The 26,117-nt window shown below is 43.7% G+C and overlaps 1 protein-coding gene across 1 annotated transcript in view; it reads right to left on the reverse strand.

The window, feature by feature from the left end:
* The window catches only part of LOC147693226 (TRPM8 channel-associated factor homolog), a 171,685-nt gene extending 151,683 nt beyond the window's left edge, over positions 1 to 20,002 (reverse strand). The window contains exon 1 of the mRNA XM_086933632.1: positions 19,873 to 20,002. The gene's annotated coding sequence lies outside the window, so the exon portion shown is untranslated. The remainder of the gene's footprint in view (positions 1 to 19,872) is intronic.
* Positions 20,003 to 26,117: the final 6,115 nt, after the last annotated feature.

The raw sequence follows: 26,117 nt of genomic DNA on the forward strand, positions 1-26,117 counted from the left end.
ATTTTTTTTTAATTCATTAAAATAAATATTTACTTTTTATTTGGTATTATTTTATGTGTGTAGATGTATTTGTAATTTATAGTATTTATAAATAGTTTATAAGTATTAAAATAATTATTAAAAGTTATTATTAAGTAAGTATATATTATATATTTTATTTATATGTTTAATTAATGTTTTTATTATGTTTTTATTATTTATTAATTTTAAACATTATTAAATATATTTAACTATGTTTATTTTATTTTTTAGTATTTTTTACTTTATTTTACACATTTATTTTGAAGAGAAACAATATTTTTAATTACGATATTTTTAACATCAATATTTTAGTTTCAATATTTTTGTACTTACCATCTTGTAGATAGGATGTCGATATACTTGCCTTCAATATTACAGCGTTAATGTTTCTGTAGGTCGATATTCTGTGAGTCGATATTCTGTCAGTGATTCATTCATTTGCATGCCAACCATAAGCAGCAGGTAAGCATTTAATGTATGCAATTTGAAAAGGGTTCTTGGAAGGGTCCCAAACCGCCAGTTCTACTCCATCGAACTCTCCCTCACCACTGTCCCGCGCATCAAAGAACAACCACTGGCACCAGATCCTTCTTCTACCTTGCTGCCAAGAGCTGGAACACCCTCCCAATCAGCCTACGACAGATCCAAGACCTGCTGACCTTCAGGAGGCTACTCAAGACCTGGCTGTTCGACCAGTAGCAACACCCCCTTTTTTCCGCCAGCGCCTTGGTACCCTTACGGTGAGTAGAGCGCTCTACAAATTCTGTGATTGATTGATTGATTGAGGCATACCACATGACCTGGACCCGGTGATAAAGCATGCCACATGACTTGGACTCGATGATGAAGCATGCCACATGATGTGAACTCAATGATGAAGCATGCCACATGACTTGGACTCGGTGATGAAGCATGCCACTAGACGTGGACTCGATGATGAAGCATGCCACATGACATGGACTCGATGATGAAGCATGCCGCATGACCTGGACTCGATGATGAAGCATGTCACATGACGTGGACTCGATGATAAAACATTCCACATGACTTGAACTCGATGATGAAGCATACCACATGACTTGGACCCACCCGCCTGCTGTCGTGTTCTAATCTAGGACCCCGATAAACACTGTGACCTTATGCCCCTATACGGCTATAATCCATTCATGCCCCTATAATGGCATAAACGATCAAGAGCGATATTTCAGAAACTCGTCTCTGGCCTAACACGATCAGAGCCACATTTCAGAATCTCTTCCTCTGCAGCTCATTAGAGCAGATGACACAGCAGAAGCCACTATCTTAGATTCCTAGATTACACTCCGAGTTCTTCAACAAGATAAAACTCAGTAACCTGGGAAAGCCCCGCTTGCTATGTTTTGATTAGTAATAAAACTCTAATGAGCACTGAGAGACGATCACTTCCTAGTGACATCTTTATTGACGTCTTATGTCCAAAAACTTACGTCAAACAAGGCACCTTTCAGGTATAAATATTACCAACGTTGCCTTAAGCAAACACTGCGGCGACGACATCGATGATAGCGATGGTGTGGTGAACACAGGAGCAGAACAGCTGTCCCTTGCAGAGCCCAGCAGATGCAAGCTGCCCACGGACGCTGCCCCTCCTCCTCCTTGACGCGCTGAGAGAGACGCTGTCTTTTCTCTTGCCGAGAAAATCCAGCTCCGGCGTTTCCAGCCTACTCTTGCGAGTGACTGGGATATCGAGTCCTGGAAGGAGATACAAGACCTCCAACATTCTATTCCAGAATTATGGTGTTGACTAAACCCTTAGAGAGAATTCTTGAAGCAAACCTTGGCAAAACCAACTTAACTAAAACTGCTACTTACTTACTCCCTCCCAAGTATTAGGCTTAGGTCAGGTACACTGGTGTAGGCGTAGTTAGAAGCACAAGTTGAGTACGTTAGTCAAATGTATATATGAATGTATATATTGTATTCATTTTAACCATTGTATGGCTAAGAAACCATATCAATGCTTTTTCAGTACTATTTCGCAATCCTCATTTTACTGTACGCACTTTTTATAATAACTAGTCTTGCAATTGTGGCAATTCATTTCTCTTGCATGAGAAGAAAGACTGTTCAATAAATAATACCTTTTATTGAAAACACCCGTCTCTCTATTCTCTGCATCTTGGTGAAAGTAATCTGCACAACTGACTGAGTAAAATAACTGTCTATTGTTTCACACGACTCTAGAGATTGACTCTTATTCTAAGGAGCAAAGTTGTCATGTTTATACGGTTGTTGGAAAACTGAATCCCTTCTTGTTTGTACCAGGGGAGCTGATCACTTCCTATTCAGTCAAGAAAGTTTCCAGTGACCTCTGAGCTAGTTGGTAACAAACCCAATTAAGTTTAGCATAGTCAGCAGAGACCTGGAAGACCGCACTTCTACGTCTATACTACTGTTTATGTTATTCCAATGCGCAGGGCCTATAGGGAAAATAGGAACTACACTACATGGCGCCCAACGTTTGGTAAGGCGATAAAACTAACGCAAGACGTTAGAGTAACTCAGTCGTGCATTTTTCACACAGACCCCTTTCTACTGTAAATACTCCAATAGACATCTGGAGTGGGTGAAAGTTTAAAATCCGCCCGAACTTAGTAGGAAGAGATTCCTATGTAAAGCTCTGGTTTATTCAACGTTGAAGGATACAGTGTTCCAAAATATTGTGCACCTAATCTTTGTCTCCTTGGAGACCTGCTCTGCAAAACCTTTCTGACAATAAAATGTCAGACACTGAAAACGGAACCGCTGCAGCCGCAGTAAATGCGACTGAGAAGGGTCCCGATGGTGTTAATGAACCGGGTGCGATAATCATCCTGGTCAACATAAGAAAATCTATAACGTCAAAACTTATAGAAAATGGACTGACTACACAAGGCGGCACAGTCGTCTTCGTGATAGAGGCACACGAATATCGGCAGACAGAGGTATTCTATTCTTGGATAAAATTTCCAGCGGCAAACACCGCAACACACGAGTTCTACTATTACAAAATCGGGGATCCACCGGAAGAGCACGCTCCTTTTGAGGAGATTGAAATCCCATTAAAATTCCAAGAGCATCTGCTCTGGTTTAAAGGTGCCCTAAAACATAATGATCATATTACCAGGCTCGGTCCACTAGGTAGACCAGGAGCAACGTGGCCGGTTCTAGCCAGCTACACACCACATCCGGACATTGCAAAAATGTCAAAAGAAGAGCTGCTAGTACAGCTAAAAACATTAATTAAAATACATAGACAATTAGTCTAATATGTAATGCGGACTGCTACAGTCCAAACAACTGTTAATGTTCCACAGCTGACCCGTCATCAGGGGAACACAAATAAAATTACACCACAGAACATACAATCATGTCTTGGTCAAACACCCATAAAACGGGAACAAATTCCTTTCTGGTTAGCGCAGAAAATTACTCAAATAGAGGCAGTATGTCCGAATACTACCCCTATTGAGAAACACAGAATCCTGACCATCTGCCTTCCAATGGGGGTTGCACCACACGTGGAGGACTGTGACACTTGGGGTCTTCCATTTACACAAAAACACATGGTGTTCCGTCAATGGCGGTAATACCAGAAGTGCTAAAACAGATTCAGAATGAATACGGTCCAGAACCTGCTTTAACTCTTGGTATGAAATTACTGAAAGACTTCAAGCAGGTCTCGGCTATATTACTAGCCAATATAAAAGGAGAAGCAGCATATGTGGCGATCCGCCAGAAGTTGAAGGAAACAGATATAACAGATCAACCAATTGAGCTTGCCAGAATTATAGAAAAATGTTATGAAGAACTAGGTAGAGACAGCTTGGGTGGAAAACCAGTAAAGCCCCAACTGCTCGAAAATCCTGAAAAATTATTTATTAAAAATAATTCAAACACTCCGAAAAAGAGCTGGGAAGGAAATAAATAATCCACTCCCAAGGAAAAAGTTTTCCAGTCGAGGAAGGTCTCCTCGACGGATGGAAAGAACTCCGACTCGAGAACACCAGTCTCCCCAGAGGGAGCCCTCTGAGAAAAGATATAACCTTAGAAATAGGGATAATTTGAAGAAGCCTGATAGATATCAAAGTATTGATACATGTCCCTCTCCATCTTTTTCGCAGAAATCGGAAAGAAGAGGACGATCAGACCCAGGAGAGCACACCAAGTCCAAAGACAAGGAACCTGCTCAAAGTAAAAAATCTAAATTTCCAAGAAAGAAGGTAGCCAGTATTAGAGTAATCGAACATGCCGAGAATACTGAGGACACAGTTGAAAAACGGGGAGTGGGCACCGACAATGCTAGACAGTGCAGCAGAAATCACCATAGCTAGCAAGATCCTGATGAGTCATCTGGAGACAGTGGACATGAATGAATACATTCAAGTAGAAACTGCCGACACCGGAGTTAGCGAGCCCCATAAGATATACGAAAAAACACTACGTGTAGAGGGTGATAAGACTAGGAAAATAGGGGTCTATTTTGGGATAAACTCTCAAAACACTATGACATTCTGTTAGCTGAAAAAGACTGGCCCCCGGTGTTTGTCAGGGAGTGCCCTCACGGCAAAGAAATGATTATGCCTGCCTTCTCGATTCATATTCCGATTCACCCTAAATAAATATATGCAAGGAAATGGGCAGTAGCCCAGGCACCAGCATTATATAAAAATCATGTAGGATGGGATGAGGACTCTCCTCCTCACAAAATCCAGTTAAAAAGTCAACCAACTGCACAAAGGCAGTATCCCATTAAGCAAGAAGCTAAAAAACAAGTCAGGGAGATTTTAGATCAACTTGAATATCAGGGGGTGATTGAAACATGCACCTCTCAAATGAACAATCCTTTGTTTCCTGTCTCCAAACCAGACAATTCATATTGTCTAGTTTTGAATTACAGACACCTTAACTCATGTTGCAAAACATTAGCAGTACATAATTCGCATAGTGCTGCACTAATGAATAACATAGTTAGGAAAAAATATAAAACAACATTAGACATATCAAATGGTTTCTTTTGTCAAAATATTGCACCAGAAAGCAGATACTTGACCGCTTTCTCAGTAATGGGGTCTCAGAAAAATTTCTGTAGGCTCCCACAGGGATTTAAGAACAGCCCAGGACTATTTTCAGCCAGAGTAACAGAGTTACTACAAATGTATGATGATGAGGCATTATCTTAAGTAGATGATATCTATCTCACAGACGACGACTTGGAGACTCACTTGAAAAGAGTGAACACCATAATACTTGGGTTCGCAGAAGAGGGTTACAAATTCAACTTTAAAAAGTCTCGAATTGCCCATCTGACAGTATTATTTTTAGGATACAAATTATTAAGTGAAGGAAAAAGCCTAGCGGACAACTTCTTAGAGAAGTGCGCTGTACTCCAAGCACCTAAAACGCTGAAGAACTTACAATCGATTCTAGGTTTCCTGAATTTCGGAAGAACTTACATTCTAAATTATGCGGAGAGGGTTAAACCTCTCTATGAACTAATTAAACCTGATTTTAAACCAATCACTTGGACTCAAAAACACACAGAAATTTTGAGATCACTGCAAACAGACATGTTAGCAAAAACAAAATTAGATACACGTGACAACACAGGCAATCTTGTAATCAAAGTCATCCCAGGAAGATGCGGATTCACCTACCTGACCTCTAATGAGGGAGAAAAGGTACCAATAGCCTACAAATCACACTTGTACACACAAGCAGAAAAAACATTCAGTCCCACAGAAAATACTGTGAAAGCAGTAGAAACTGCATTAGCGAATGAACGAGAACTAGCACATGGCAAAAGGATCAATATCCTCACAGCGGAATCCGCCTTCGAGGCGCTATTCAGCGCAGTAAACCTGCCTACAGTGTCACTGGACCCGAAATGGATAAAATGTGTAAATTCTCTTGGAGCGGAAGATGTGAAATACTATTTCGCCCCGCAGTTGAAAAAACTGAATGATTTGACTTATGAACAGGAATATCCTCTGCCAATCGAAATTCTGCCTCTCCAACAATACTCCTGTATAATCTATACAGATAGATTTGTACAGCATTTCAACGTAGAGAGCAAATCCTACGATGCAGCCTGTGCGATTATTAAAGGTCGCTGGCTGTGCGGTAAATTCAGACCGAAAAAAAAAAAACTGAATCAGTGAGAAACTGTTCGGCTCAGCGAGCTGAAATCATATCTTTAAAGATGGCGCTTGAAAATGCAGAACGTGAATTCCTGACACTAATAGTGTGCGATTTGCATTTTTGGTCCACTCTTACAATAATAAGTTGCAGAGCTGGATTCAAAATGATTACAAAGATGACACAGGTACCACAATCAAGCATAAAATGCTTTGGAAACAGGTAGTTCTTTTACAGAAAGAACTACAGAAGACTCACGTGATACACACTCTGAGTCATCAACGTGATGGCGTTCACGTTGCAGGGAATTCATTGGCTAATACAGCCATAGCGGAAGCAACTAAATCGGCTTCCGTAGCCACAAAAAGGCTTTCATAAAAATACATAGACGGGGAAACCATGCTGGCAGTAAAAACTTCCTTAAAAGGCGACTGTGCAGCACTACCCGTGAATTATCCACTCAATTATGCATACGTAATTGATGCAAACTCCGTTCCTTTTGCTCGAATCCCTGGAGTGGGGGATAGGGTAATTCCAAACACGAACCGGAGAGGTTTCCTCACACAGGAAGCACATATGGGGTTGGGTCTGAAAAACCAAACAATCAGGGACTCTCTGAAAGAATTACAATCAGAGTACTGGTGGCCGGAAATGAGCGTAGATATTTATTATTTTGCAAAAAATTGTGAAGAATACAACAGAGATCGCAGTGGAGAACCGGCCAGCGTAGTGTCAGGAACCCTAATAGAAAGCATAAGGCGATCTATACGCATAATCAAACAAGAGAAATGCGTCCCATTGTATATGATTTAAGACTAAACTCACTCAAAAAATGTGGCCCCAGCGCTCGGCTGACGCCAAAACTGTTATAAAAGATCTGCGAGTCTTTATTGGCACATACGCAATTGCCATGTTCCATTCTGACCAGGGTCCTGCTTTCAGCTCTCGAGCTTATAAGGAGGCCATGGCCAGCCTGGGCGTTGGCTTGCGATACTCTTGTCCATCACACCCCGAAGGGAACAGTGTAGTGGAAAGAAAATGCCGGGACATAAAGCAATCTATAACAGCGGAGGTATTAGGTTCGGGTGATGGGTGGGTCAAACATTTAGTAAGTGTCCAGCTCAGTCTTAACAATTTGCCAAGAAATTCTCTAAAAGGTTTCAGCCCATACGAACTTATTGTTCGGAACTAGAATGTACATTCAGGACTTAGATAGTCAGGTATCAGTGGTAGAAGATAAGAATAAAGACTTGACATCAAAGATCGTTTGGCTGTTTTACAGGACTTGAATGAAACAAGAAAATCCTTAAGCAAAAGTTAAAGCAACAGCCAGCTACCACTGACGAGGCACCACCAGCCCCAGCAAGGCCTATCTGAATTCCAAAGATTGGGGATCTAGTCAGAGAAAAAATAGCGGTGAAGAAGGAATTTGGGCCTTCTTACAGAAAAGCAGTACCTGTCTTGGAAATCAAGGGAACAAGATCAGTAGTACTACCGCCCCTTGCTGGTAAAAAGGAGAACAGAGTTGTACCAATCGACCTGGTAAAACCACATGCATGTGGCCTATAAACAACAGTAGGCCCAGTGGACTCCCAAGAAATAACAGAATACCCAAACTTGCAACAATTCAAGAGGTTCAAACTGAAAGACTAATCACATTTGATAAACCTGCAGTGCACAGAGAGGGACTATGCAATAATGCCATGGAACTCGTGCCTCTTGAAACACAGATTGAAACAGTTCGTCATGAAACACCAGTCTACAATGACGTGGTATCAGAATGTGCTACCGAAAGACAAATTGAGAGAACAATTCCAACAATTGACAGAACTGCCTCTGGCTACTTCATCAACTTTGACAACTTTTCTGAGGATCAAAGCAACCCTGAAGTGATGCCAGAAATAAAGACTTTTAAATAGAAAGCAACAGAACTCTTTCATCAACTCAAGGAAATTTACCTTATCTCTCCATGGTTAGAGTTCTGGTTTGGACTCGGTGTATTTTTCCTCCTGCTTTGGCTCATCATGGTACTTTGTTTGCGAAAATTCATTGAGGGAAAATACAGTTCAATGGACACAGCAAGTCAGAACATCAACTTAGTCCTCAAACCACACAAATCATCCCACGTGAAGAAAATAGAACTGTCAACGGTAAATGTCACAGCCATTCCAATACCCGGCGGGGTAGTATGGGACAAAACTGACTATGAAATATATGGTCCTGTTGAAATCCTGAAATATCCTCACCAGTTCAAGGTTTCCTTAAGTGACTTTGTAAAACCAAGTAAATTTTCTGATGATTGGGATTTTGAAAGTATTAATAATATGATGTCTGATTTAGTGTTGTCAGCAAAATTTACAGAACATGATTATTTACAAGGTTCATCTAGTTATGAACAGATGTACTGCTTCTCACATTACGGAGACCATTACTTACATAAATCTGCACAACCTAGAAATGTTTTTAAATATAACCAATTGGAACATTGTGCTACTCCACCTAAAAGCAGTTCTAAAACACTCTATGAGAAATTTCAGTTCTTCTCAGGGTTTAACACCAGTGATGCAGAAACGTTTTATTATAAACTGTTGGATAAAACAGGGTTGAAAACAATGCTGACAAATACTAAATTGATATATTCTGAAGCACTTTATGAAAAAATGATGACATTTGTTTTTGAGTTTTGGAGAAATAATATTGAAACGAAAATCATCTGGGGTACAAAAGATTGGCAGGTACAAGGCCTAGAAGCATTATTTCGAACCTGCATGATCCCAGAGCAAATAATGTTCTTAAATTACACAATTCACAAAACAACCTGTCTTGGCCTAGCTAAGATCAAAGACCTTAACAAACCATCTATTCCAAAGCCAATACCTGATAATGTAACCACAGATATTGAAATAGACATATCTAAAATTTTACATCTAAACAGAACACATCCTGATTGGAAAAAGTGGTTAATCTGGCCTACTGACACGAATAACTGTCAAGATAGATGCCTGAATAAAACACAGGGGTTAGCATGACCAGACCAGACCCTAGATACTCCCAGAGACAACATCCAGGGATAGTAACAACATGCAGTGTAGGGAAACTGTGCCTCGAATGGCTAGAATCATCCACACTGTCAGAAATTAAGCAACACTTATCTTTACTTAAAGATGGTGCTGATTTGCGCGATTTCATTCTAGGACCACGCAAACAGCGTCAAAAACGTTTCATAGCGACCAGTATATATGCGGCTTACAACGAGGCTTGGAAAGTCACACAAATTGAAACAGCTGAAAAAATACGAGAAATTGATCGTATTAATTTGGAAAAATCACTTTCTGTTGTGGACAATGGGCTAATGACTCTGTCATCCAGAATATATTCACTGGACAGTATTGTATCATCTGCCATAGATATAATAGAAGACTTGCTCATGTTACAGCATGGCCAGTCACAATTGTGTTCTATTGTACAGTTAGGCTGGACGCTGCAAAATCTTCGTTCAGGCTATGTGCCATGGCGTTTAATCAACACAACGTCATTGTTTTCCATCTTTAACCTTACTGATAAACAAATCAGCTTGGCACAGAAAGGAGCAGACTATACAATCCTGATTCAGAAAAGGGGCGGGGATTCCGAAAAGGGGGTGGTGATGAACAGAGTATCTGAATTCAACAGAACACTCCTACCCAGTCAACAGATCAGGGCTTGATCCATCACCGTTTTTTAGTTCACTGCACCATCCGAGCTCAGAACCTGGCTACATGCAAATTAGTCTGTCCCTGGCCCAGTGCATCATGGGAACAGGGCAGACCAAACTACCAAGCCAATTCTTATACTGGAAAGGAAACAAGCTTCCGGGGACCGGTTTCTGGCATTACAGCCGTCTTCGGGCCGGCTTGCTTGAATCCTGATGGTGCAGTGAGCAAGAGACTCATGTCTGAGCATACCCTTCCACGCTTATGGTGGAAAAAACGATTCAGAAAAGGGGGTGGTGATGAACAGAGTATCTGAATTAAACAGAACACTCCTACCCAGTCAACAGATCAGGGCTTGATCCATCACCATTTTTTAGCTCACTGCACCATCCCAGCTCAGAACCTGGCTACATGCAAATTAGTCTGTCCTTGGCCCAGTGCATCATGGGAACAGGGCAGACCAAACTACCAAGCCAATTCTTATACTGGAAAGGAAACAAGCTTCTGGGGACCGGTTTCTGGCATTACAGCCATCTTCGGCCCGGCTTGCTTGAATCCTGATGGTGCAGTGAGCAAGGGACTCATGTCTGACCATACCCTTCCAAGCTTATGGTGGACAAAACGATTCAGAAAAGGGCGTGGTGATGAACAGAGTATCTGAATTAAACAGAACACTCCTACCCAGTCAACAGATCAGGGCTTGATCCATCACCGTTTTTTAGCTCACTGCACCATCCCAGCTCAGAACCTGGCTACATGCAAATTAGTCTGTCCCTGGCCCAGTGCATCATGGGAACAGGGCAGACCAAACTACCAAGCCAATTCTTATACTGGAAAGGAAACAAGCTTCCGGTGACCGGTTTCTGGCATTACAGCCGTCTTCGGCCCGGCTTGCTTGAATCCTGATGGTGCAGTGAGCAAGGGACTCATGTCTGAGCATACCCTTCCATGCTTATGGTGGACAAAACGATTCAGAAAAGGGGTTGGTGATGAACAGAGTATCTGAATTAAACAGAACACTCCTACCCAGTCAACAGATCAGGGCTTGATCCATCACCGTTTTTTAGCTCACTGCACCATCCCAGCTCAGAACCTGGCTACATATACGTTCAGGCGATGTACCATGGCGTTTAATCAACACAACGTCATTGTTTTCCATCTTTAACCTTACTGATAAACAAATCAGCTTGGCACAGAAAGGAGCAGACTATACAATCCTGAGCATCGAAAAACTTGAGAGATTACCTTTGACAATGTCAGAAAGTCCTGTCATTGAATGGATAATACACAGGATTATCACTATTCCGATAACAACTTTCCGATTTAAAAATTGCCTTGAATACATACCGACTGGCCAGTATGAACGTTTGGGTGAAGGGTACATTAAGTCAGCATTGAAGTTACCATACACACACACATGCTATAGTGACAGCAACAAAAATGTATTTCTTAGTGGTGAAAACTGCAAACATTCACTACGTGGTATACTTTTGTGCCAAGGTATTAATTTACACGGAGCCTGTGAAGGAAATTCAAACAACCTTTCATGCCACCAATATGTCACACCTGCAACGCAGATAGAGCCTTTCTTTAAGCAACTCTCGAACGGGAGTTACATTCTAATAACGGATCACAGCTGTTGTGGCCTTTTGCCAGGGAAAGCATATCTCGTACAAGTAACTTCCATGGTCAAATGCTGTACGCAAGCATTGTTTCCAAACGGCCCTGGAGACTCCGAGACTCCCATATGGCCTCGTTTGAATGTCTCTTCTATACGAATTGATACTTTAAGTAGAATGAAGTCTGTGCTTTTGCAGACAACAGTGCCCATCACGTCATCAAAAGAGACGTATGATCTCCAAGTTGCAAGGACAACATCAGAGATTCATGACCTTTTATCAACAAATTGCCCCGTGCATTTCACAGAAATGCATAGCCAAATTCTTAATATGTTGAGTGCCATAGGCATCCCAGGCGTATTTAAGACCATTTTTTTTTCGGGACTGTTAACACCATTCAAAGCAATTCTGGGAATCATTCCCAATTTTGTCCATTCAGTCTTTGGCGGCATACCCCTGATTTTGGGACTTGTAGCAGGCATTTTATTTTTGACCCTCCTGCTCCGATATGGCAAGCCAAAATACAGACATGACTCCGGCAAGGATGGAAGAAACGATCCTAGCAATACGCTACCAGGACCGAATAACTGGAGTCCTTGGATTGGTCAGGCTGAGAGATCTGAACATGACCTGGTTTCTTTCATTCAGACCTATATGGCAGACCTGCATCCTACCTGTGCTTCGATGTATGCTATGCGGAGATGAATGCGTGTTAGACACCTGTCTTGCACTCCCATCAGCAGTACCAATGGATATCGATACTTTGCTAAGTCCTGTAACGGCTCACGCGTTGTGTTGTCCCCAGCGGCTACCAATCCTGATGACGGCATTCGTTGAGACTCCTGTGCTACGACTAGGTGGTGACATTGGAGCGAGAAATAAAAGCGACATCACCCAGGTACGACCTTCTGTGAGCATTGCTGATCCAGACTTTGATGATAGCAATCAGTCTCACACCTACCAAGTTACAGCGTTATCGAACTTGGTCAAACTTTCACCTGATTTTGTAGACCAATTCTTTGAGAGCCTGTCTGATATGATGTTCTCCCCCGAACAGAAACAATAATTTTCGAAAGCATTCCGACACACAGCGTTCCCATGAACTCTGAATTCGGCCTCAGTTTTGATCAACAAAAACTACTGAAAAGCGTTGGAACTCTATTCCCCCGTTCACCAAGATTTCTTTTTTTTTAATTGAACATTTTTCAAAATATTTACCTTTTTTTTCTGGCACAAATTCTTTGCTTAAAGTAGACCTATTCATAAAGAACAGAACTTCTATTTTTAGGTACTTCTAGAGACATAATAACTTTACCTCAGCCTCTAGCACATGTTACAGCAATTGCATTTCTATGTGATGAAATTATCTCGCCCTTCTTTTCTGTATAAAGAGATATTTCATGTGTAATTTTTTCGCAAAATCGTTCACTGATTACATATGCTATCATTTTGAATGATTTCTATGCTTAAAGACGTACAGTACCAATATTTCCATGTATTTCAAATACGCCATTTCAAATACAGATATGTATTTTGGGGTGGGCAATGTTACACATGCATATTATTGCTTTAGTTTTTAGTAATTTGATGGACATAAATTCGTGGAGTGGGTGTCGTGTTCTAATCTAGGACCCCGATCAATACTGTGACCTTATGCCCCTATACGGCTATAATCCATTCATGCCCCTATAACGGCATAAACGATCAAGAGCGATATTTCAGAAACTCGTCTCTGGCCTAACACGATCAGAGCCACATTTCAAAATCTCTTCCTCTGCAGCTCATTAAAGCAGATGACACAGCAGAAGCCACTATCTTAGATTCCTAGATTACACTCCGAGTTCTTCAACAAGATAAAACTCAGCAACCTGGGAAAGCCCCGCTTGCTATGTTTTGATTAGTAATAGAACTCTAATGAGCACTGAGAGACGATCACTTCCTAGTGACATCTTTATTGACGTCTTATGTCCAAAAACTTACGTCAAACAAGGCACCTTTCAGGTATAAATATTACCAACGTTGCCTTAAGCAAACGCTGCCGCGACGACATCGATGATAGCGATGGTGTGGTGAACACAGGAGCAGAACAGCTGTCCCTTGCAGAGCCCAGCAGATGCAAGCTGCCCACGGACGCTGCCCCTCCTCCTCCTTGACGCACTGAGAGAGACGCTGTCTTTTCTCTTGCCGAGAAAATCCAGCTCCGGCGTTTCCAGCCTACTCTTGCGAGTGAATGGGATATCGAGTCCTGGAAGGAGATACAAGACCTCCAACATTCTATCCCAGAGGTATGGTGTTGACTAAACCCTTAGAGAGAATTCTTGAAGCAAACCTTGGCAAAACCAACTTAACTAAAACTGCTACTTACTTACTCCCTCCCAAGTATTAGGCTTCAGTCAGGTACACTGGGGTAGGCATAGTTAGAAGCACCAGTTGAGTACGTTAGTCAAATGTATATATGAATGTATATATTTTATTCATTTTAACCATTGTATGGCTAAGAAACCATATCAATGCTTTTTCAGTACTATTTCGCAATCCTCATTTTACTGTACGCACTTTTTAAAATAACTAGTCTTGCAATTGTGGCAATTCATTTCTCTTGTATGAGAAGAAAGACTGTTCAATAAATAATACCTTTTATTGAAAACGCCCGTCTCTCTATTCTCTGAATCTTGGTGAAAGTAATCTGCACAACTGACTGAGTAAAATAACTGTCTATTGTTTCACAAGACTCTAGAGATTGACTCTTATTCTAAGCTCTATCACAGGGCCATTTGCAGAACACGGGCCGCATTCTACGCTCAGGAATTTTTGGCCAGTACTAATCCATCCAAATTGATTTTTAAGGTCCTGAAAGACCTTATGAAGAAAAGAGCTACCTCGGAAGTGATTTGCACCGACTCCCATTGTGAGAATTTGGCAACTTTTAGTTGACCCTAATCTTTCGGGGTGCGAGACTTTGACTGTCTTACCTGAGTTGTCCACCGAGGCTTTCGACAGACTTAGCCTCAGTGTTAAATCAGGCTCCCCCCTGGATCCGCTGAAGCGAGCTCTTATTAACACACTTTCCCCGCTGTGCCGAGCTCTCATCAATATGTCACTGTCAACTGGAATGGTTCCTTCTGCTTGGAAACAGGCGGTAGTTACTCCTATCTTAAAAAAGGCTAATGCTGACCCCTTGTTGCCAGAAAACTACCGCCCTATATCTCTTTTGCCTTGGATGGCTAAAGTAACGGAAGCTCATGTCAACTCGATCCTGTCTGAGCACTTGACTCGTAATCAGATATTGGATCCGAGTCAGAATGGCTTCCGGCCAGGACACAGTACCGAGACTGCATTACTGTACATCATTGAACATCTTCGCCTGGTACTGGATTCCGGACGTACAGCAGCGCTCTTGCTATTAGATCTGAGCACTGCTTTCGATACTGTGTCCCACCATATACTGCTCCAACGCTTAGAGGAAGCTGGAGTAGCAGACATCGCCCTCCAGTGGTTCCGATCTTTTCTGTCAGAGCGAACCTTTAAAGTGGCTATACCACCATGCCAATCCACCATTCATCCCCTGGATCTGGGAGTCCCACAGGGCTCCTCGTTGAGTCCCACCATGTTCAACCTCTATGTGAAACCACTAGCTGCGGTCATCAAACAATGGGGTCTGACGATGACCTCATATGCGGACGATACGCAGCTGGCGGTGACACTAAGTGGAGACCCTGATGTGGAAGCTCCCAGATTCCGAGCGGGACTGGTGGCAGTAGCGTCTTGGCTCCGCACCAATTGTCTTCAGTTGAATGCCACCAAGACTGAGGTGTTGGTGTTGGGGGAACACGCTGAGATATGGGGAAACCAATGGTGGACTCCTGAGCTGGGCGTTACTCAGATACCAGCTTCCGGAGTGAAAAATCTACGAATTTGGCTGGATCCCGCGCTCACTTTTACGGGACACACTAAGAAGGTGGCTGCCACGTGCTATGGTATTTTGCGTGGCATAAGGCCGGTTCTGAAGTACTTTGATCCCCCGACTCGGCAGCTCGTGGTCCAGGCATCGATTTTATCTCGACTGGACTACGGAAGCTCGCTGATGTTAGGGGTGAACCAGGAGGAGGCCTCCAGGCTCCAAAGGGTCCAAAATGCCGCGGGGCGCGCCATTGTAGGCCTTCCCAGACATTGCTCTGTGTCAGGTACCATCCAGGCCCTACACTGGCTACCGGTCAGACAACGGATTAAATTTAAAGCGCTTTGTCTGGCCTTTAAAATTATGAAACTTTCCTCGCCGCCGGCACTTGCCAACCTGCTTACTCCTTACATCCCTCTGAGATCATTGAGGTCAGAGGCTCCTCATATGGCAGTCTGCCCCCGTTTTAAATTGAGTAGAATGGGTGGCCGCTCTTTCCGGGTGCTTGCAGCAGGGTTGTGGAACTCGCTCCCGGTGCACATCAGAATTCTTAATGATCTGTTCACCTTTAGGCGGGCGATTAAATCTTTTCTGTTTCCTGCCGTTGAGTAGCCGTCCTCTCTTCTATGTGTGTGTTATGTTATAGTACCTGTCTGAGCGCCAGGACGCCCCTTTGCTGGGGCAGCTGTGCGCTATAAAAATATAAATAACATAACATAACATAACATAACATAACATAACATAACATAACATAACATAACATAACATAACATAACATAACATAACAGGAGCAAAGTTGTCATGTTTATGCGGTTGTTGGAAAACTGAATCCTTTCTTGACTGTACCAGGGAAGCTGATCACTTCCTATTCAGTCAAGAAAGTTTCCAGTGACCTCTGAGCTAGTTGGTAACAAATCCAATTAAGTTTAGCATAGTCAGCAGAGACCTGGAAGACCGCACTTCTACGTCTATACTACTGTTTATGTTATTCCAATGCGCAGGGCCTATAGGGAAAATAGGAACTACACTACACTGCCTCCTGCCTCTCGCCCGCCTCCCACCCGCCTTATTAAATTAAATTTAAAGGCTAAATATAACTTTAAATCAAACTTACCTTATTGCGCCGCAATCTTACCCATCGCGGCTTCATCTTTGGAAACTGCGCATGCACGAGAACCTGCGCATGCTTATTCCTGGCCAGGACTGCTTATGCGCAGGCTCCCGCGCATGCACAGTTTCCGAAGATGAAGCCGCGATGGGGAAGATTGCGGCGCAATAAGGTAAGTTTGATTTAAAGTTATATTCACCCTTTTAATTTGATTTAATAAAGCGGGCGGGAGGAGGGCCGGAAGCGAGCGGCGGGCGGCCTCGGGAAATGGAAATATCGCAGAGAGGCACGGAGATTGAAGCAATCTCCGTGCCTCTCCACGTTAGTCCTTCCTCGACTTCCGCCCACCCGTACACATGACCTGGACTCAATCATAAAGCATGCCACATGGCCTGGACTCGATGATGAAGCATGCCACATGACCTGGACTCGATGATGAAGCATGCCTCATGACGTGGACTAGATGGTGAAGCATGCCACATGACTTGGACTTGATGATAAAGCATGCCACATGACCTGGGTGAAGCTCCCTGTCTAGTTTGAGAAATCCCTCTGGGGAGGCTGTTATAAGCAAGGACTACAAGTAGAATCAGTGCCAACATGGTAGAACTTCGCTTGTTCCATCAAGCCTACTCTGAGGGTGATTCAATACTCTTCCTTCTGTTACCACTTCTGTTGCGGTATTAATCCTACGACAAGTCTCCATGTCATATCTGATATCTATAACAATATTAGCAAGAACAAGCAATGTACATTGCCCATAGGACAGTCCATTGTTGTGGGTCAGGTCTTCTACAGTCCCATCGTAGGCACTGAACGAAAGCCGCAAACTTAGGACAGCATTGTTCCTAACCATCCCTCCTTTCAGCAAACATGATTGGATGGGAGCTTCTTCTCTGTACCAACCTGTAAACTATGGTCCATCCTACCTAAGACAATTAGAAGGATCAGAAACCACCAGGATTTCCAGATATGACTCAGTGAGTTATCCTTGACCGAGCATAAAACGACCGTATTACCACAGTGGAGATGGTCGGCCCACATTTGATTGACACTTGGGGATGTTTGGCCTGCAGACCTGCATGTGAAAAGCTGCTCTTTGTGGACCTATGAAAATGGCCACTCGATGTCAAGACCCACAGCATTGCAGGGTGGCCCCAATTAAATCAGTGGGTTCATATTAATTAACCGTGGGGCACAGATGATTCACTATCTACCCGGTTAGGTTTTGGGCCCATCAAGCTCATCACATTTTCATAGCAGTAAGTGCTTGTATGTGCTGCAACATCTACACAAACTGTACTCGGCTTATGCTAACACACAATTCCACACCTTTACACATTACATTTTGCAGCCTAATAGAGGGTTGTATGTCAGTACAACGTATGCTTTTACCCCGCATGCCATTACAACGCGGGGATTACAACGCAAGTAGTTTCAACAACTTGCGTTGGGGGGTGCTGGATATAGTGGAATAGTTTAATTTTCTATTCCAACTCCAGTCCCCGTGGATAGTAGAGAAGGTGTTGGATAGAAAATTAAACTATTCCCTATCCAACAGCGCCCTCCAGCAAAAGTCGTTGTAACGACTTTCGTTGTAATCTCCGCGTTGTAATGGTAGTGCGGGGTAATAGTTGAGTCGTAAAGGATGTTCCCCCAAATAGAGCCCCCTAAGCCAATCAGCAACTAACGCCCATCTCATCCATGCACATTGGAGCCTGAGACAAATCCAAGCACTGTATAAATGATACATATAGATTAATTTCATTTGCAGCCTTCTAGAAAGCTCTTTGAGCCTAACCTGTGTTAAGAATGTGCGATGTAATTATCAGTCTTCAGTGGAGGTTCCCCCATTAGAGTATACCAATAGTGATGGATGGAATGCTTGAATTAATCATAGCCATTGGTAATTTCTGTGCTGCATCTGAATTCATTGCTATTTTGTACAAAACGCCACCTCAATTCGAAGTCAGCAATGTGCAACTCCCTCTTGACTCTGCTCCAACAGCAATACTTCATCTCTAATCAAGATGCACCTGACTGATGAGCCCCAAACAGGGAGAAATGGGCTTGGGGTGCTTGTGTTCTGGTTTAGGGAGAACCTAGCCTCGTATTTCAATATATGCGAATGAGTTACCACATCCTTTGAGGTGTTGGTAAGCAGGGGTTTGCGACCATTGATACACACCATACAAAATCGCAAATTGGAAGGGATGCAGAGAGAGTTACTGTGAGAGAGACAGAGTAACAGAGAAAGCGAGTATGCAGGTACCTGAGAGTGTGGCGCTCATTCAAGCGTAGAAGTTAGCCAAGACTGAGCAATGGAACTGGGATACCATAGGGGTCTTCTCCTGATCAAGGGACCCCATGAAGAACCTCCAGATTTGGTGAAATCGATACGATCCTCTGAGGCTCATTGGTCATTGAAGAGGGTTGAGAGCCCCAGAATAACACAAGGACTGAGGGAAGTGGAGAGGAGAGGGTGCTAAGAGGCTGACGAGATTGTCAAAAGAGTTGAGGGAAGTCTAATGCATAAAGAGGATGGGTAAACTCAGAAATTCAAAGGATTAAGAGTCGTGAAGCGAGTAACAGAGAAGTGTTTGTGGACCACATACAGAGATGGATCTAAAGAACAGTGGATTGAGGGGCACATAATATGGAAATGAAACGTACAGGAGCAGGTGTGGGAGGGGGTGCGAGGAAGGTGCAACTGGTGTGAGTGATATATTGTTAAGTGTGAGGAGGCAAAGGAGTATGGAATGTCAGAGATATGGGAGTGAGGATGAAAGGGTCACCGAGCCCAAGGGCCACAGTGTGCAAGCCTCAGAAGGAAGGTACTTTTTAGCAAATGTATGTGGAAAATATGCTTTAAAATGCAAAGTTTGATCCCATATTTTCAATATGTTTTCATGGGGTGGACCCTCTCACCCAACACCCCTCCTATAGACAGTCTCTAGGACCCACTTTGTTCATTCCCTAATTGACATTTGTGGGACAGTGCAAAGCTCCTCACTTTCAAAGTTCACCAGGAGCCACTGTCAATACAGCACAACACAACCCAACTAAAAATCATCAACTAACAAATGTCATGATCTTTACATTAACAGGGATCACTTATTAGCATGAGAATAGGTTAGAACAGTAACAATGCCAATCGTCATTAATAAAATGCAAACAGCGTAATACTGTTAGTACTAATAACAGCAATACTTACAATGACACCAAAACAAATAATAAAAAAGCAAAGTGACAATCTGTAGGAAACTCCTTAGAATAAGGCGGGTCATGGTAGAAATAAGATTATGTGAGCATAATTAGCGCCTAGTCCCAGTGGACACCCTTCTAGACTTCCCTCACTCTGGGTCATTTCAAACTCACCTGCTGGGGTGTGGAGAGTAAAGTGCCGGATGTGCAGTGGTCTGCAGTGTGGAGATGAGACTCAGGGTTCTTGTGAGCAGAGTGTGAACTGCTCTGTGAGGTGGAGGTCCGTGAGGGAAGACCTGTGGTGTGCAGTGGTGGTCAGTGTGGAGCTGCTAGGTGTGCAGTGGTGGTTAGTGTGGAGTTGTGACATTTATAGTCGGAGAAAAGGATGTTGGGCAGCTTCTCAGGCTCAGAGAAGATCACGTAGTCATCACCCTCCCACAGCCCTCCCCATGGCGTCTATTTGCAGCAGTAAAAGGAGAGGCCATGTTTGTTTAGCACTTAAGATCCAAACTGAAGCTGGCAGTGAGTGGCATGCAGCCTCGTGGCAGCAACAGCTGCCAACAGCTTGGAGAGCCAGAGGGTGTCTATAGCATGGGTGTTTTGTAGAAACCCTAATACCAAGAAGTTGTAAAACCACTGGCGTCCCTCGTGGGTATCACCTGTTCACGCAGGGCCCGTCATAGGGCTGGTGCTGGGCTCCACCACCTCATACCAATGTCAAGGCTGAGAATGGACAAAGGAAGAGGGATGTCAGCACATTGCTTTCCTTTCTAAGTGTCTCTTCTGATATGTCTTTTTTGCAATGTGGTTTCTTTATCCAAGGAGTGTGAAGTGAGGAGGTCCACACAGGAACGTTGTGAATAAAGATGATTTATTCAATCAAGTAACAAGTAGTATAGTTCTAGACCACAGGGTGTTAATAATCGCCCAGTGGTATAGAGGTGCTGATGTTCAAATCTGAGAGGCTTTCTTTGCCCTCTCAACCACATGGCCTGTTTATCCCACGGTTGTCTACGTCAGCTGTAATTGGTTTGTCCACCATCAGCATTAATATTTGGCAACAAGCCCCAACAAGCAAAGTGCTGTATCTGAAATGCTAGAATTGGCTGAAAGTGTTATACATGATACGGCATCACACCTCATTTTTAAGATGTTTCAAAGGGCCCAGTTCAGAGTTTGGTGGACAGAGTACTCTATCACAAGCGCAACAAAGTACCATGCCCACCTGCTTGATTTAGAAATGGGGGAACCCTAACGTTTCAATGTACGGAGCATCAGTTGGCTGTTGTAGGGATTGTTGGAAGAAGTACAGTACATCACCGCAATATTTAGGGTTGATAGTGTAACTTCTTTTTCTGTCATCATAGAAGAAAATCAAATAGCAGAAAAGTATAATCATGCCTCCCACCCACTGAAAGAGAACTCCCAGGGTGTGAAAGTCATTAGTTTTTTGTTTTTCCCGCTTTGGAAGTTTGTTTCTAAAAAACAAAAAATTGAATACAAAAATCAAATAAGTTTGATGAACGACTGTCCACCAAACTTTTTGTACATTAAAATAAACTGCCATTGTTGTTCCCTTCAATGTCCTGAGATAACCACAGTGCTGGGGTTAATCTGTAAATCTGATGGACAGTAATCTGTCAGAGTGGTGATGTCAATGTCCTCAACCACCTTGATGGACTCATTGCTGACCGCCAAACTCAATATGAGGCCTGGAGCTGTCTAATCCATTATTTATTTCTACAAACTGCTTGATTTACAGGTAAAACCAAAAGTCATATCTGATCACATACTTGTGAGGGTTCAGTCTTTCATCCGCATCATCCATTTAAACAGGCAGTGGTAATGGACATTGTTTTGTATTTTGTGGAGTAGAAATCTTAATACTAAGCTTCATAATGTAGCAATGGTACAACATGGACAGCAGGAGAGCGGACTTTCCTCACAGAACTGGTACAAAATGACAGTAGCAAAGCATGCTTACCTCTTTTATAAAACACAGCAAGGGCATTCATCCATTCCCTGCAGAATATAATCAGTGGGTCAGAGTAGTGCAGGCTTCCCCTGCTCACGACACATGAGCAGTCAAGGCATGAGTGACTTGTAGGCTACAGACAGAACCCTTTAGCGAGGGCTTAACTCACTGAGAAGAATGTATAGGTGGATGAGCGAGTACATATAGTAGTTTTAAAACCATTGTCACTTTGGTGATATTTCATGTCAGCAACTTGCAGTCCTGACCCACAGTCCTCCGCTGTGCTGAGCTCCGCTGCAGATCCTCTCATCCCCACCCAGGTAGGGTACGAGACCGCTCCGCGCATTGTGCTTCCTTGCTGGTACTCGTTACTAAACCCCATTTTGTTGTATTTCGTTTCTTTAGCATTTTCCTCACTTGCTGTTATTTTGTTTCTTACATTGTGCCTATTTTGTTGTATTTCGTTTTCCTGTACTTTGTGCCCATCCGTTTTGTTTTTGTTGTTTCTGATTTCGTTTTCCTACCATTTCTGCCACCGCCTCTGCCTCCGTGACCCCTCCCACTGACCGCCCCCGCTCCCGCCTCCCAGCTGCATGTCCCTCTCCCTCACCTACGTAATGGCGTCCGCTGCGTGGTCGCGCCGAAGGAGCACCTAAGGCAAGCCTGTCTGCACCCGTCCATGACACGACCGCGGCCAGCCCCAGGAACCCTTGATCTACGAACTTCCACCTCTACAACTCCGCCGCTCTCTGCGCACTCAACCAAGGAAGAAACGACTGCCAAAGATCTACACCGAACACCACCCACGGCCAGTTCTCCTGCCAACATTCCAAACAATCCTTCACCATCGATAGCACCCCCACGACCGACGAACCCTCGCCACACATGCGCACTACCGAAGCCCTGACATGCATCCCCCAACGAGCACTCCCTACACAGACACGCCATAGAGATCTGGGACCTGCTCGACACACTCTCGCCCTACGTCGCTTACTTCGCAGATACCTGGACCAACTCCACCACCTCCCCCCGACATCGCCACCACCATCCCCGACGGGTACAATACTTCACCATCGATAGCACCCCCACGACCGACGAACCCTCGCCACACATGCGCACTACCGAAGCCCTGACATGCATCCTCCTCAACGAGCGCTCCCTACACAGACACGCCGTAGAGATATGGGACCTGCTCGACACACTCTCGCCCTACGTCGCTTACTTCGCAGATACCTGGACCAACTCCACCACCTCCCCCCGACATTGCCACCACCATCCCCGACGGGTACAATACTTCACCATCGATAGCACCCCCACGACCGACGAACCCTCGCCACACATGCGCACTACCGAAGCCCTGACATGCATCCTCCTCAACGAGCGCTCCCTACACAGACACGCCGTAGAGATATGGGACCTGCTCGACACACTCTCGCCCTACGTCGCTTACTTCGCAGATACCTGGACCAACTCCACCACCTCCCCCCGACATCGCCACCACCATCCCCGACGGGTACAAGATCCAGAGAATGCAATCCAATCCAATGCAAAAATATTTATGTGCTGGAAATGTGTGCTTTTCTCACAGAAAAAAATGCTTTGTACTGCTTTGCCTCAAGGGTTGTTGCTGGGGTGTATCAGCAAAACACCTAAAGGTTTTTTTGTGTTGCCATTTTTTTATTACATTTTACAATAAAATACATGGTAACAGCAAAGATAAGGAAACATATGTTGATAAATAGAAGCGTATGAATAGAGAATATATAAATAAGCATATTGTTAAAAGATAATTAAATAAATAAATAAACAAATTTGGGAAAATGACAAATAAGAAATTTATATAGCATATAGCATTAATTGATGGGTCATAAATAGATCAAATATGAATATAAGACCATGGCTATACATGATAGCATCATAAAATAATAGAGAGATAAATTACCCTAGAAAAATATGCACCTTGAAAAGTTGAGAACACAATAAATTAGCAAAATGCTATTGAAATATTGTAAGGGGGAAAGGGCAAAAGAAAAAGATAAGGTTTTGACACAAATCCAGATCAACAACTATTGCCTAAACAAATAAATAAGGAACAATGTGGCATATTCTCAAGAACGGGCGATTATTATCGCCAAACTAGGTTAACGCAATTATACATAGCGCTGTTTATTGCAGGAAACTAACTCCGTGTTAACGGCGTATTCTCAACACGCTGACAACAGCCGATAGTTTTCTTATAACGTGTCAAATGTCTGCGTTAAAATTGCCAGGACGCCAATAAAAAAGGAAATCCGAACGTGAAAAAAGTTGCGATGGGCCCAACAGTGATAAAAACAACAGGGATAAGCAGCTCCAGGCTTGATATTCCCACGTCAGGCGGGAAAAATCACCATAAAAGCTGCGAAAAAAACCATTAACAAAAAAACTACTGAGAAGCACCATGGAGGAAGCCGGAGCAAATACAGAGGCCAACCAGAAAACCACAAACCCCCCGGAGGACCAGCCAGGGACTTCGGGGAAGGAGAAGGGCAAGGAGAAGAAGAAGAGGAACCTGCAATTCAGTCCTCAGAAAAACAAGATCCTGATTACGGAGGTTATAGAACACCACCAACAACTGTTCATCACCTCCATTGTGTCATTGGCAACTAAAAATGCAATATGGCAGTCCATCTTGGCCAAGATGAATGCAGTTGGTGTGAAGAGAAGGGAAGTGGACGACTGCAAGAAGTGCTGGAATGATGTGATGCGCAAAGCCAAGCTGAAACTCGAAAACAACTGGATAGCCGCAATTCAGACTGGGGGTTGGAGTCCAGCACCACAGCAGGAGATGGATGAGATGGAGGAAATGGTGTCCACAGTCGTCAGTGGGGAGCCGGTGGCAGGATTTGGGGGACCAGACACTGATCAACATGACCTGACCCCACAGCAACAGGGTGAGTAACGACTAGGGACTGGAGGGACGGGGGAGATGGGCTCAATGGCACACGTGCACAATTAAGTATAGCACAATGCACGCCCACAATGACTCTGGTTAATGTCCCTGATCCCCTTGGCATACTGCAGCACACATAGAAACAGCAAGTAGGCTCTCTCTAGAAGGGGCCCTCCCCACACATCACTAATCTCACAACCAACCCACATGTGCATGAGCCAGCAAAGCTGCAAGTCTGAGGTTCTTCGGTTTTTGACTTCGTCCCATATTTAGCCGCCATTTTGTGTCCCGTCGCCATTTTGTGTTGCCCTCACTCAGGCAGCACGGCGAACCGAGTGTTTTTGCCTTTTCCAGCTGCTACTTGTCTCTTCTGTTAAAAAGTAACCCCCTGCCCGTGTTTACGAAACCAATGTCAGGGTCTGGCCGAGTTCACTAATCCATGTCTGGGTTGATTGATCCCTGTCTCGACTGACTATTTGGCTTCTCCTATTCTTTCCTTACATTATCTTATCCGACTGGCTTTCGCTATTCTCTCCTCATGTTCTCTTGTTACACAACTATCCTTTGAGGCATACAAATATGTCCTGCCACCTGCAAATTGGATTGTAGTTTCTAGCACTGATTAATTTGTGGGGAGGGGTGACACAGATGGTTTGAAAGAGGGGCGTATTTGGGACACCTGATAGCTTGTTTTCCAACTTTTCCTATTGGCTTGCTTTGTATATACTGGGAGTATACGTTGTAAATATGTGTGCTATAAAGGATTTCACGCAACGGACTGAAGTGGCAGTCGTCTCTGAATATACCCTATACTTCTGGGACAACTGTGCCTAGCTGCAGCTAATAAACCTGGTTTTCTACGCCCAACAGAGTGTCTCGTGTCTGTGTTCAACAAGGCAGGTGAACTCGGGGATTTAAGGCATGCCCTGCGCTGCCAGGCCCATAAGGCCCAGTTCTCCAACTGGTGCCTAACGTGGGGCGGCTTCAGTGGTAGTGGTTCAACCCGAGGGTCGTGAGAAGCCTCGCAAGAAAATTCCGGAGGATTCGCCAACAACGTCAAGCGACCCCTGTATGTCGAAGTGGACCGAAGGTCTTTTGCAGTGCGGCTACTCCTTTCCGACGGCAGCTGACTGCCACCCTGCCTTGGTCCCTTTGGTGATGACTGGTATCGCGAGACGTTAGACGGACTTCTGTTGGCCTAAGAGAACACTTAGTTAAGTATTCGTGGGTAGCACCCACTTCTTTGTTTTGTTTTTGGGTTTTGTTATTCGACCATTACAATAGCCGAAGCCAAAGGGTGAGTATGTTTGTTTTGTGTTATTTGCTTTAACCCCTTGAAGTTGGTAAACGTACCAGTGAATTAAAGATGCCTGGTTTGAGCAAATTTATGAATTTATATTGTTTTGGTTGTAATAGGGATTCCGGGCTTGAGGACTCTTGTCTGATTCCTCCGGTTGGAACTCCCACTTATGAGCTCTATTCTAAACATGGTGTTAGCCCCATTGCCTTTAA

The sequence above is a fragment of the Lissotriton vulgaris genome, chromosome 8 (assembly GCF_964263255.1).
Source record: "Lissotriton vulgaris chromosome 8, aLisVul1.2, whole genome shotgun sequence".
Taxonomy (NCBI): Eukaryota; Metazoa; Chordata; class Amphibia; order Caudata; family Salamandridae; genus Lissotriton; species Lissotriton vulgaris.